The sequence below is a fragment of the Anomaloglossus baeobatrachus genome, chromosome 5, assembly GCF_048569485.1.
Source record: "Anomaloglossus baeobatrachus isolate aAnoBae1 chromosome 5, aAnoBae1.hap1, whole genome shotgun sequence".
Taxonomy (NCBI): Eukaryota; Metazoa; Chordata; class Amphibia; order Anura; family Aromobatidae; genus Anomaloglossus; species Anomaloglossus baeobatrachus.
In genome coordinates, this window is record NC_134357.1 from 123,770,469 (window position 1) to 123,781,765 (window position 11,297).

The 11,297-nt window shown below is 55.4% G+C and overlaps 1 protein-coding gene across 5 annotated transcripts in view; it reads right to left on the minus strand.

The window, feature by feature from the left end:
- Positions 1 to 6,370, minus strand: part of USP54 (ubiquitin specific peptidase 54) — a 183,206-nt gene extending 176,836 nt beyond the window's left edge. For all 5 annotated transcript variants that reach the window (XM_075348835.1, XM_075348832.1, XM_075348834.1 and 2 more), the window contains exon 1: positions 6,089 to 6,370. The gene's annotated coding sequence lies outside the window, so the exon portion shown is untranslated. The remainder of the gene's footprint in view (positions 1 to 6,088) is intronic.
- Between the last annotated feature and the right edge of the window lie 4,927 nt (positions 6,371 to 11,297).

The following is an 11,297-nucleotide window of genomic DNA, read 5'->3' on the forward strand; positions in this document are numbered from 1 at the left end:
ATTTCAGAAAATCTTGCATATTAAACATATTAGTATTCCTTGGTGCAGTGTGGTGGCGTTATGTTCTATTTTTACATCTTGACACAGATTACAAAAACTAATCGAAACATATTTTCCACTCACCCCTGCCAGATAAAATATCCTGTAGGCTGCCGCTTATGGGAATGTGGCTAGGTATGAATCCATCCTATAGTGCTTTTGTACAGGATCCAATCGGTACATTCACATCACATTTCCATCTGGATAGACTCCTACTCACCGAGCTCCTCCAAAACCTTGTTTATCCATGAATGCCAACCACAAGGGTTTTTTCTGTACCGGGAACAAAAGGTGCTGCCATGTGATGTACCGATACGGAAGAATGCGGCCTTAAGATACGTCACTAACAAATACATTCAGCTTATCTTATTTATATCAGATGTGGATGAGGAGAACCAGTTACAAAGTCAGCCACAATTCTGGTATACGCTGGGTCCGGAAGATCATCTGATGTGTATGGCCACCATTGACCAGTGAGGTGTCCCACTACAAGAGAATGTATACCGTAAAAGGGTCTCTCCCATCTTGGACATGTATTCACAGGATATGACATCTATGTATAATAAATGGGTGGGGGGGGGGTGTCAACACCATTAGGAATGCTCATTAGATAATTTTGGGTACTCCCATACAGATGAAAAGCCTCGCGTGCACTTCAACAACTTCCCAGAAGAACATGAAGGTCCTCAATCTTGAGAAATATCTGCGTTTCAGCATCTATCGAAAATTTAGGTCATATACTAAAATTTGAGTTTCCAACAAAAAAAATGCAAAACTGTGCTTTACTCACCATCTTCAGGTCTCCGCCACTGCTCCCGGTGTCTGTTATTGTCTGCAGCGCTGACATCACATGAACATTGCTGCAGCCAATCACTGAATTCAGCAGCTCTGACCAAGTTGACGGCACAAGACGCTCAGGTCACTGATTGGCTGCTGCAATATCAACGTGATGTCATCGCTGCAGCCAGGAACAGACACCGGGAGCAGTGGAAGAGACCGTGCTGAACCTGGCGAGGGCTAGTAATGCTCAGCAGGGCTTTCTTAAAATGCACCTGGGAACATGGGGTTTCTGAAAGTGGAAAACTAATATAATATAAGTAAACTTCCATATTTTTTTATTTTTCATAATAGTCTCCAGCGTTGAAAGTTATGACACTTTGCAGGTCACTTCAGTAGGAGATTTGACTTCACTTCTGTAGCACAATCTCATCATAGTAGCCTCTGAACCCCTGCTTTAGCCCAGAGTAATTGCCTGCCTTCTCCTGTATTGACTCATTATTCATACTCCGTTTGTATGTATTGGAGTACTGATTCTGGCTGCGCAGTGGTTCGCACCTTAGGAGTGTGCTGCGGTCACATGATGAGCACCTCAACTCTCAGAGCAAGAAGAAGGTGCTTAGATTAGGGTTAGGAGCCAGAGAGCGAACAGCAACGCTCTGGCAAAGTCATGCGACTACAGTACCTAGCACAGTACCTCCACAGCCAGAACCCGTACTCCACATACATACAAAAGGAGTACAGTACAAGAGAGGGCAGGCAACCACATTGGACAAGAGCAGGGTTTGGAGGCCACTAGAGATGACTGTGTGTGCTCGCCACTGGTCATTACTCGATTGAGCATTGGGGTTCTCAGGTGCGAATGGAGTACAGAGTATAATTTAAGTCAATGGGAAACTCTAGCATTCTTAAACTTCGATGCTTGATGCTCAATTATGTAACATGCAGAGGAGAGTACAATCACTCATCACTAGAGGCCACTTAACGAGGTGGTTCACTACACAGGATAGTGGCCACACATCGATATAAAGCTCAAAGAAGGCTCTTCTCACATACCTTGTGTAGTCAATAGTGCCTCTGAGCGGTACCATTGTGGTCCGCTCATCCCCATCATGTGACCCCAGGGCTCCGTGACCTCTGAGATCCAGTGATGTCACGTCAACTTCCAGTTGACCTGACATCACCAAGGCCGGCCCCAGTCTCACCGAGTGACTGGGCTGTGGGCGGCGTTTCACTGCTCGTCACATGTTTTGAGATCACACTCAGAGCAAAAATACGGTGGTGTGAGCGAGCCCATAGGGGTGGCGAGAAGGAAGGGATGGGACTAACATACCAGCCTTTGTATGGGGGGGGGGGGGGCATTTTGATGCAGTAGAAATTCATCTACAGCCTTGGCTGCAATGAAAACCAGAGCAAGACTCTGTTACACCCTTTGGACATTTTAACAAAAATTTCAGAAAATCACAAGATGAAGAACCTTCCAACTCTCTTGGTGGTTTGGGGACAGGAGCTTTTAGAAAGTCTTGCAGATTAATGAACATGGCGCCCCATGATAGCAGACGTCAGGCATGTTTTATGTAGACATTTCTGAATTTTGGTTCTTGTGAGGCTTATTCCTCTCTCCCTATTGAGAACACAGGCTGAGGCCTGAAACACACTTCCGTTAAAAACACGCACGTGCTGTGAGACACGTATTTACCCTGCGTATTGCGTGTGGTAAGTACGTGTCTCGGGTATGTGCGGTCCACGTGTGTTCTACGTGCGCTATCCACAATAGCACATGTAGAACCGGTAATATGCTTACTCACATGGTCCGCGCTGCAGTCCGTGGTGCTGATCTTTGGTCTCCAGCCCTGCCGTCTCCCCGCTGCTGCTGCTGCCGGCCACAGTGAAGTGAATATTAAATGAGCATAATGAGCGGCGGTCGGCAGCAAGTGACAGCAGCGGCAGAGACAGGAGGGCTGGAGAAGGTGAGTAAATGTTTTTTTTTTTCACTAACACGTGTGTTTTCTCCGGCGCGTGTCACTCGGGACTGCATCCACACTACATCCGTGTGGTACGGGTGCGGGCTGTGTGACACCCGTGCTGCCGGAGAAAACGTGGACATGTTAGCGTGTAGAAAAACGCACACACGTACAAACGGACACATGTTCCATGTGGTTTTACGTGTGTGTGTCTGCTACAATAGGGTAGCATTGGTATATGTGTCTCCGTGCCGCCGGTACGTGCAAAATATGGCAAACACGCACCGGCGGCACGGATTTGTGTCGGAGGCCTGAAGCAGAGTATCCATGTGTCCTGGGAGGGGAGGGGGAGGGGGGGGGGGTTTGAGATGGAGAAGCCATCAACCAAAACAAGAATTCAGCTAATAGCCATCTAAGCCAACGGGGCAGGTTTCCGTTACCTCCAACTGTTTAGAAGTAGCACGTTTCCCAAGTCCTTCCACTGAATCATGAGAGAGACACACAAACCGAGGCGACCTCTAGTCCTCAGTTTCTCAATAACTATAATAACCCCTCTACAATGAGCCCTTTGGGTCTTTAACAGGCTTTACATATAGTAGTGGTCTTAAACCCATGGCTCCTTAATGAAACTACAACTCCCAGCATGCCCTGATTCTCCAGGGTCACTGGCTGGAGACCACCGAATTCAGTGGCATTCGTTTTCCACAGTTCAGCTTCCCTGGGTAAGAGGAATTGATCTGGGGAAGACGAAGCATCTTATTCCTTTGGTTTATATTAGTCTACAATGGCTTCCTGTTAAGATAAAAGTCGTCTGTGTCTTCTGGATCTTTTTCATGTGTTTAGTCTGGAAGAGGAATTTACCTTCTGAGAACATATGGGAACTTTTCATGGTTGGAATCCAGTTTTGGAATCTGAATTGTTCATCTGCTTCGGAGAATTTCTCTGTTATCGTTATTACACAAATGTGAAACGCAGAACAAAATAGCAATTCCCTACCACGGTCCACCACGTTGGGGATCATCTGCAGTATCTGAAGACATCTGCTGCAACAGAAGCAGCGACACAGACACACACGGACATCCACTAAACCCGAGCATCACCGCTGCCAAGTGTATGGTGGATTATTAGGAGGGAAGAACAATCAGTGTTTTGGAGGAGAGAGAATAGAAAGCCTGGAACAGAATAAGGCAAGTTTATGGAAACAAAATACAATCTGATCCGGTAAGCCCTCCAGATGCCATTCATTATCTGTTCTTGGTCGCCCCATATTCTTTATCATTAACCTGTTTGTTTTTACCTCCCTGAATTGGTCATATAAAACCCTTCTAAATGTATCCTCGTTTGCCCCATGTGCCTTATATAAACGAGGCCTGCAGTGTCCACAAGGCGTATATCCGGATGTGCCCGGCGTTTCCAGTGGATGAACATGGATGACGCCTTCTGTGGTCACCTCCCAATATACCGCTGGCCCATAGCACAGTAAACCATTGTGAATAATTGCTTTCTGCACATGCACCAACATGGGTGACTCCAGGAGCAGCTCATGTGAACACAACTAAGGCTGCTTTCACACATCCGTTTTTTTGCTGAGTGGCACAATACGGCGCTCTGCAGAAAAAACGCAATCTTTTTTTTGTCGCCGCTTACGTTTTTTCCCGCATAGACTTGCATTAGCGCCGTATTGTGCCGCATGGCCTTGCGTTGCGTCTGTTATTTGCCGGATGCGGCATATTTAGCCCATACGGAGGCTGGATGGAACGTTGCCTGGCACATTTTTTTGTCCGGCGAAAAAACCGCATCGATTCACAATGCAAGCCCATGGACGCCGGATGCGTTTTTTTGTACTGCGCATACTCAGTATCAAGCCGCATCCATCAAAAACCGGACGGGCCGCATGGAAAAACTTATGCAACGGATCCGTTTTTTTCGCCGCATCCGTTGCATAGGTTTTTGAGCCGGATTGTGCCGCACTGCAAAAACCGGATGTGTGAACGCAGCCTAAGCAATGCTGGCCTGGCAGGACAGAGGATGGAACCAAAACGTACCCTCATTGGCAGACTTCATCAAAAGTTTAACCTCTTAATGACCTATGATGCACATTTTAGTGATCAGGAGCAAAGTTCACTTCATAAGCAGCAGATGCCGGCTGTGTTACACAGTCGGCATCTGCTGGTAACAGCAGTGTTCAGAGCTAGCTCTGATCGCTGCCATTAACCATTTAGATCCTGCGGTCAGGCTCTGACATTTAAATGTCTCGATTGCCAGAGCCCTCACTCACCAGCTCCCATCGGTCCCCCACAATGACAGAGTGTGGGTTCTCATGGCAGCGGAGGGCTCGCTGAAGGCCCCCCGTAACTGCCATTAGTCCTCGGATTCACAGGAGAATTAGATTATCAGATCACAATCAGCACTGTAAAACCAAAACCCACAATGGCAGAATTGACAGGTTGGTTTTTGGGGTGGTTTTATTTTTACCCCACTTGGAATATTTTTACGTTTTCAGTCGATTATGTACGGAGTGATTAGTCCTCAGACTCTGAAAATGGAAAAATAAAAAAAAGGCTGTGATGGGGCACTGCACAAGGCTGTGCTGCCAATGTCTGTGCCAACAGTGCTGCAGGAATGTGAGGCACGCAGTGATCAGGGACACAGACAGGTCATCACCCAGCTTTCTGAGAGTCCTGAAGGGAAAAGGTGTAGCAGCAGCGATACATGACTAGTCCCATATGGCGGTGTAACCAGGTAGTCCTGAGGGGTAAGCAGAGTGCCCCCGTCCAGAGCACCGTAATGGTAGCCATGGTGCCTGTCACTCAGCTTTCCCAGATACAGACAGGACAGCTGACCCCACTGAGGACAAATCCCAGGACTCCCATTTACCAGGAGGTGTCATTATCAGTGAGAGCTCAATACAAAATGTGTGCAGCTGCTGTAGTACTAGAAGCCCCAGCATGCTGCAGCCACAGGTTGCACATGGGCTCAGCAGGGCCTTCAGGACTGGCATAGCCTTCTCCTCCATCAGTACATGCCCTGGTACAGCAGCGAGGCAGCCCTCCTCCTCCTCCTCCTTTTCCTCCTCCTCCCAGCGCCGCCTAGTAACATGGCTATATATATGGCAGAAGTGACCAGCAGCATGGCAACTCACTGGGCAGCTCGGTGTCCGGCTGCAGGCAGGGCTGCGGCAGGTCAGGCAGCACCGGGCCCGGCGGGCAGCGTCAGTGCTGGCTCCCGGGCTCTACCGTGCGGCCTGCGGTCCTTATATAAGAAGTTGTGTGTCACCTTCACGAGGGACGAGCGCAGGCGGGACTCACCGTCAGCGACCCGGAGCGGCTCCTCATCCTCCCATCCGGAGGGTGGAATCAGGGAGACCTCCCGCTCTGCTCCGTCTTCTCCGTCCTTCCTCCTCCTCCTCCCGGGCAGGTCTCGTTACAGAGATGACATCATCCGTTCTTCAGCCGTGCACCTGATTGTCAGGACGCGGCCCCTCCTCCCACACACAGGTCATTGTGCTTCTTAAAGGGGCTGCAGATCCGACGGGCGAGGGAGGGAACGAGCGTCCTCTGTGCCGCAGCTCGGCGGGGACAGTGAGGCTGAGAGTGCGGGGCAGAGCGAGCAGATCTGCGGGAGGAGGGAGGGGGCGCTGCTGCTGCTGCAGGCGGGAGGACGGGCTATGTCCCCTCACAGGACCTGCAGGAGAAGGACGGGCTATGTCCCCTCACAGGACCTGCAGGAGAAGGACGGGCTATGTCCCCTCACAGGACCTGCAGGAGGAGGACGGGCTATGTCCCCTCACAGGACCTGCAGGAGAAGGACGGGCTATGTCCCCTCACAGGACCTGCAGGAGGAGGACGGGCTATGTCCCCTCACAGGACCTGCAGGAGAAGGACGGGCTATGTCCCCTCACAGGACCTGCAGGAGGAGGACGGGCTATGTCCCCTCACAGGACCTGCAGGAGAAGGACGGGCTATGTCCCCTCACAGGACCTGCAGGAAAAGGACGGGCTATGTCCCCTCACAGGACCTGCAGGAGAAGGACGGGCTATGTCCCCTCACAGGACCTGCAGGAAAAGGACGGGCTATGTCCCCTCACAGGACCTGCAGGAGAAGGACGGGCTATGTCCCCTCACAGGACCTGCAGGAGAAGGACGGGCTATGTCCCCTCACAGGACCTGCAGGAAAAGGACGGGCTATGTCCCCTCACAGGACCTGCAGGAGAAGGACGGGCTATGTCCCCTCACAGGACCTGCAGAAGGAGGACGGGCTATGTCCCCTCACAGGACCTGCAGGAGGAGGACGGGCTATGTCCCCTCACAGGACCTGCAGGAGAAGGACGGGCTATGTCCCCTCACAGGACCTGCAGGAGGAGGACGGGCTATGTCCCCTCACAGGACCTGCAGGAGAAGGACGGGCTATGTCCCCTCACAGGACCTGCAGGAGGAGGACGGGCTATGTCCCCTCACAGGACCTGCAGGAGAAGGACGGGCTATGTCCCCTCACAGGACCTGCAGGAGGAGGACGGGCTATGTCCCCTCACAGGACCTGCAGGAGGAGGACGGGCTATGTCCCCTCACAGGACCTGCAGGAGGAGGACGGGCTATGTCCCCTCACAGGACCTGCAGGAGGAGGACGGGCTATGTCCCCTCACAGGACCTGCAGGAAAAGGACGGGCTATGTCCCCTCACAGGACCTGCAGGAGGAGGACGGGCTATGTCCCCTCACAGGACCTGCAGGAGGAGGACGGGCTATGTCCCCTCACAGGACCTGCAGGAGAAGGACGGGCTATGTCCCCTCACAGGACCTGCAGGAAAAGGACGGGCTATGTCCCCTCACAGGACCTGCAGGAGAAGGACGGGCTATGTCCCCTCACAGGACCTGCAGGAGGAGGACGGGCTATGTCCCCTCACAGGACCTGCAGGAAAAGGACGGGCTATGTCCCCTCACAGGACCTGCAGGAGAAGGACGGGCTATGTCCCCTCACAGGACCTGCAGGAGAAGGACGGGCTATGTCCCCTCACAGGACCTGCAGGAGAAGGACGGGCTATGTCCCCTCACAGGACCTGCAGGAGGAGGACGGGCTATGTCCCCTCACAGGACCTGCAGGAGGAGGACGGGCTATGTCCCCTCACAGGACCTGCAGGAGAAGGACGGGCTATGTCCCCTCACAGGACCTGCAGGAGAAGGACGGGCTATGTCCCCTCACAGGACCTGCAGGAGGAGGACGGGCTATGTCCCCTCACAGGACCTGCAGGAGAAGGACGGGCTATGTCCCCTCACAGGACCTGCAGGAGAAGGACGGGCTATGTCCCCTCACAGGACCTGCAGGAGAAGGACGGGCTATGTCCCCTCACAGGACCTGCAGGAGGAGGACGGGCTATGTCCCCTCACAGGACCTGCAGGAGGAGGACGGGCTATGTCCCCTCACAGGACCTGCAGGAGGAGGACGGGCTATGTCCCCTCACAGGACCTGCAGGAGAAGGACGGGCTATGTCCCCTCACAGGACCTGCAGGAGGAGGACGGGCTATGTCCCCTCACAGGACCTGCAGGAGAAGGACGGGCTATGTCCCCTCACAGGACCTGCAGGAGAAGGACGGGCTATGTCCCCTCACAGGACCTGCAGGAGGAGGACGGGCTATGTCCCCTCACAGGACCTGCAGGAGGAGGACGGGCTATGTCCCCTCACAGGACCTGCAGGAGGAGGACGGGCTATGTCCCCTCACAGGACCTGCAGGAGAAGGACGGGCTATGTCCCCTCACAGGACCTGCAGGAGGAGGACGGGCTATGTCCCCTCACAGGACCTGCAGGAGGAGGACGGGCTATGTCCCCTCACAGGACCTGCAGGAGGAGGACGGGCTATGTCCCCTCACAGGACCTGCAGGAGGAGGACGGGCTATGTCCCCTCACAGGACCTGCAGGAGGAGGACGGGCTATGCCCCCTCACAGGACCTGCAGGAGGAGGACGGGCTATGCCCCCTCACAGGACCTGCAGGAGGAGGACGGGCTATGTCCCCTCACAGGACCTGCAGGAGAAGGACGGGCTATGTCCCCTCACAGGACCTGCAGGAGAAGGACGGGCTATGTCCCCTCACAGGACCTGCAGGAGAAGGACGGGCTATGTCCCCTCACAGGACCTGCAGGAGGAGGACGGGCTATGTCCCCTCACAGGACCTGCAGGAGGAGGACGGGCTATGTCCCCTCACAGGACCTGCAGGAGGAGGACGGGCTATGTCCCCTCACAGGACCTGCAGGAGAAGGACGGGCTATGTCCCCTCACAGGACCTGCAGGAGGAGGACGGGCTATGTCCCCTCACAGGACCTGCAGGAGAAGGACGGGCTATGTCCCCTCACAGGACCTGCAGGAGAAGGACGGGCTATGTCCCCTCACAGGACCTGCAGGAGGAGGACGGGCTATGTCCCCTCACAGGACCTGCAGGAGGAGGACGGGCTATGTCCCCTCACAGGACCTGCAGGAGGAGGACGGGCTATGTCCCCTCACAGGACCTGCAGGAGAAGGACGGGCTATGTCCCCTCACAGGACCTGCAGGAGGAGGACGGGCTATGTCCCCTCACAGGACCTGCAGGAGGAGGACGGGCTATGTCCCCTCACAGGACCTGCAGGAGGAGGACGGGCTATGTCCCCTCACAGGACCTGCAGGAGGAGGACGGGCTATGTCCCATCACAGGACCTGCAGGAGGAGGACGGGCTATGTCCCCTCACAGGACCTGCAGGAGGAGGACGGGCTATGCCCCCTCACAGGACCTGCAGGAGGAGGACGGGCTATGCCCCCTCACAGGACCTGCAGGAGGAGGACGGGCTATGTCCCCTCACAGGACCTGCAGGAGGAGGACGGGCTATGTCCCCTCACAGGACCTGCAGGAGGAGGACGGGCTATGTCCCCTCACAGGACCTGCAGGAGGAGGACGGGCTATGTCCCCTCACAGGACCTGCAGGAGGAGGACGGGCTATGCCCCCTCACAGGACCTGCAGGAGGAGGACGGGCTATGTCCCCTCACAGGACCTGCAGGAGAAGGACGGGCTATGTCCCCTCACAGGACCTGCAGGAGAAGGACGGGCTATGTCCCCTCACAGGACCTGCAGGAGGAGGACGGGCTATGCCCCCTCACAGGACCTGCAGGAGGAGGACGGGCTATGTCCCCTCACAGGACCTGCAGGAGAAGGACGGGCTATGTCCCCTCACAGGACCTGCAGGAGAAGGACGGGCTATGTCCCCTCACAGGACCTGGAGGAGGACGGGCTATGTCCCCTCACAGGACCTGCAGGAGAAGGACGGGCTATGTCCCCTCACAGGACCTGCAGGAGAAGGACGGGCTATGTCCCCTCACAGGACCTGCAGGAGGAGGACGGGCTATGTCCCCTCACAGGACCTGCAGGAGGAGGACGGGCTATGTCCATTCACAGGACCTGCAGGAGAAGGACGGGCTGTGTCCCCTCACAGGACCTGCAGGAGGAGGACGGGCTATGTCCCCTCACAGGACCTGCAGGAGGAGGACGGGCTATGTCCCCTCACAGGACCTGCAGGAGGAGGACGGGCTATGTCCCCTCACAGGACCTGGAGGAGGACGGACTATGTCCCCTCACAGGACCTGCAGGAGAAGGACGGGCTATGTCCCCTCACAGGACCTGCAGGAGGAGGACGGGCTATGTCCCCTCACAGGACCTGCAGGAGGAGGACGGGCTATGCCCCCTCACAGGACCTGCAGGAGAAGGACGGGCTATGCCCCCTCACAGGACCTGCAGGAGAAGGACGGGCTATGTCCCCTCACAGGACCTGCAGGAGAAGGACGGGCTATGTCCCCTCACAGGACCTGCAGGAGAAGGACGGGCTATGTCCCCTCACAGGACCTGCAGAAGAAGGACGGGCTATGTCCCCTCACAGGACCTGCGGGAGGAGGACGGGCTATGTCCCCTCACAGGACCTGCAGGAGAAGGACGGGCTATGTCCCCTCACAGGACCTGCAGGAGGAGGACGGGCTATGTCCCCTCACAGGACCTGCAGGAGGACGGGCTGTGTCCCCTCACAGGACCTGCAGGAGGAGGACGGGCTATGTCCCCTCACAGGACCTGCAGGAGGAGGACAGGCTATGTCCCCTCACAGGACCTGCAGGAGAAGGACGGGCTATGTCCCCTCACAGGACCTGCAGGAGAAGGACGGGCTATGTCCCCTCACAGGACCTGCAGAAGAAGGACGGGCTATGTCCCCTCACAGGACCTGCGGGAGGAGGACGGGCTATGTCCCCTCACAGGACCTGCAGGAGAAGGACGGGCTATGTCCCCTCACAGGACCTGCAGGAGGAGGACGGGCTATGTCCCCTCACAGGACCTGCAGGAGAAGGACGGGCTATGTCCCCTCCTGCAGGAGGAGGACGGGCTATGTCCCCTCACACGACCTGCAGGAGAAGGACGGGCTATGTCCCCTCACAGGACCTGCAGGAGGGGGACGGGCTATGTCCCCTCACAGGACCTGCAGGAGAAGGACGGGCTATGTCCCCTCACAGGACCT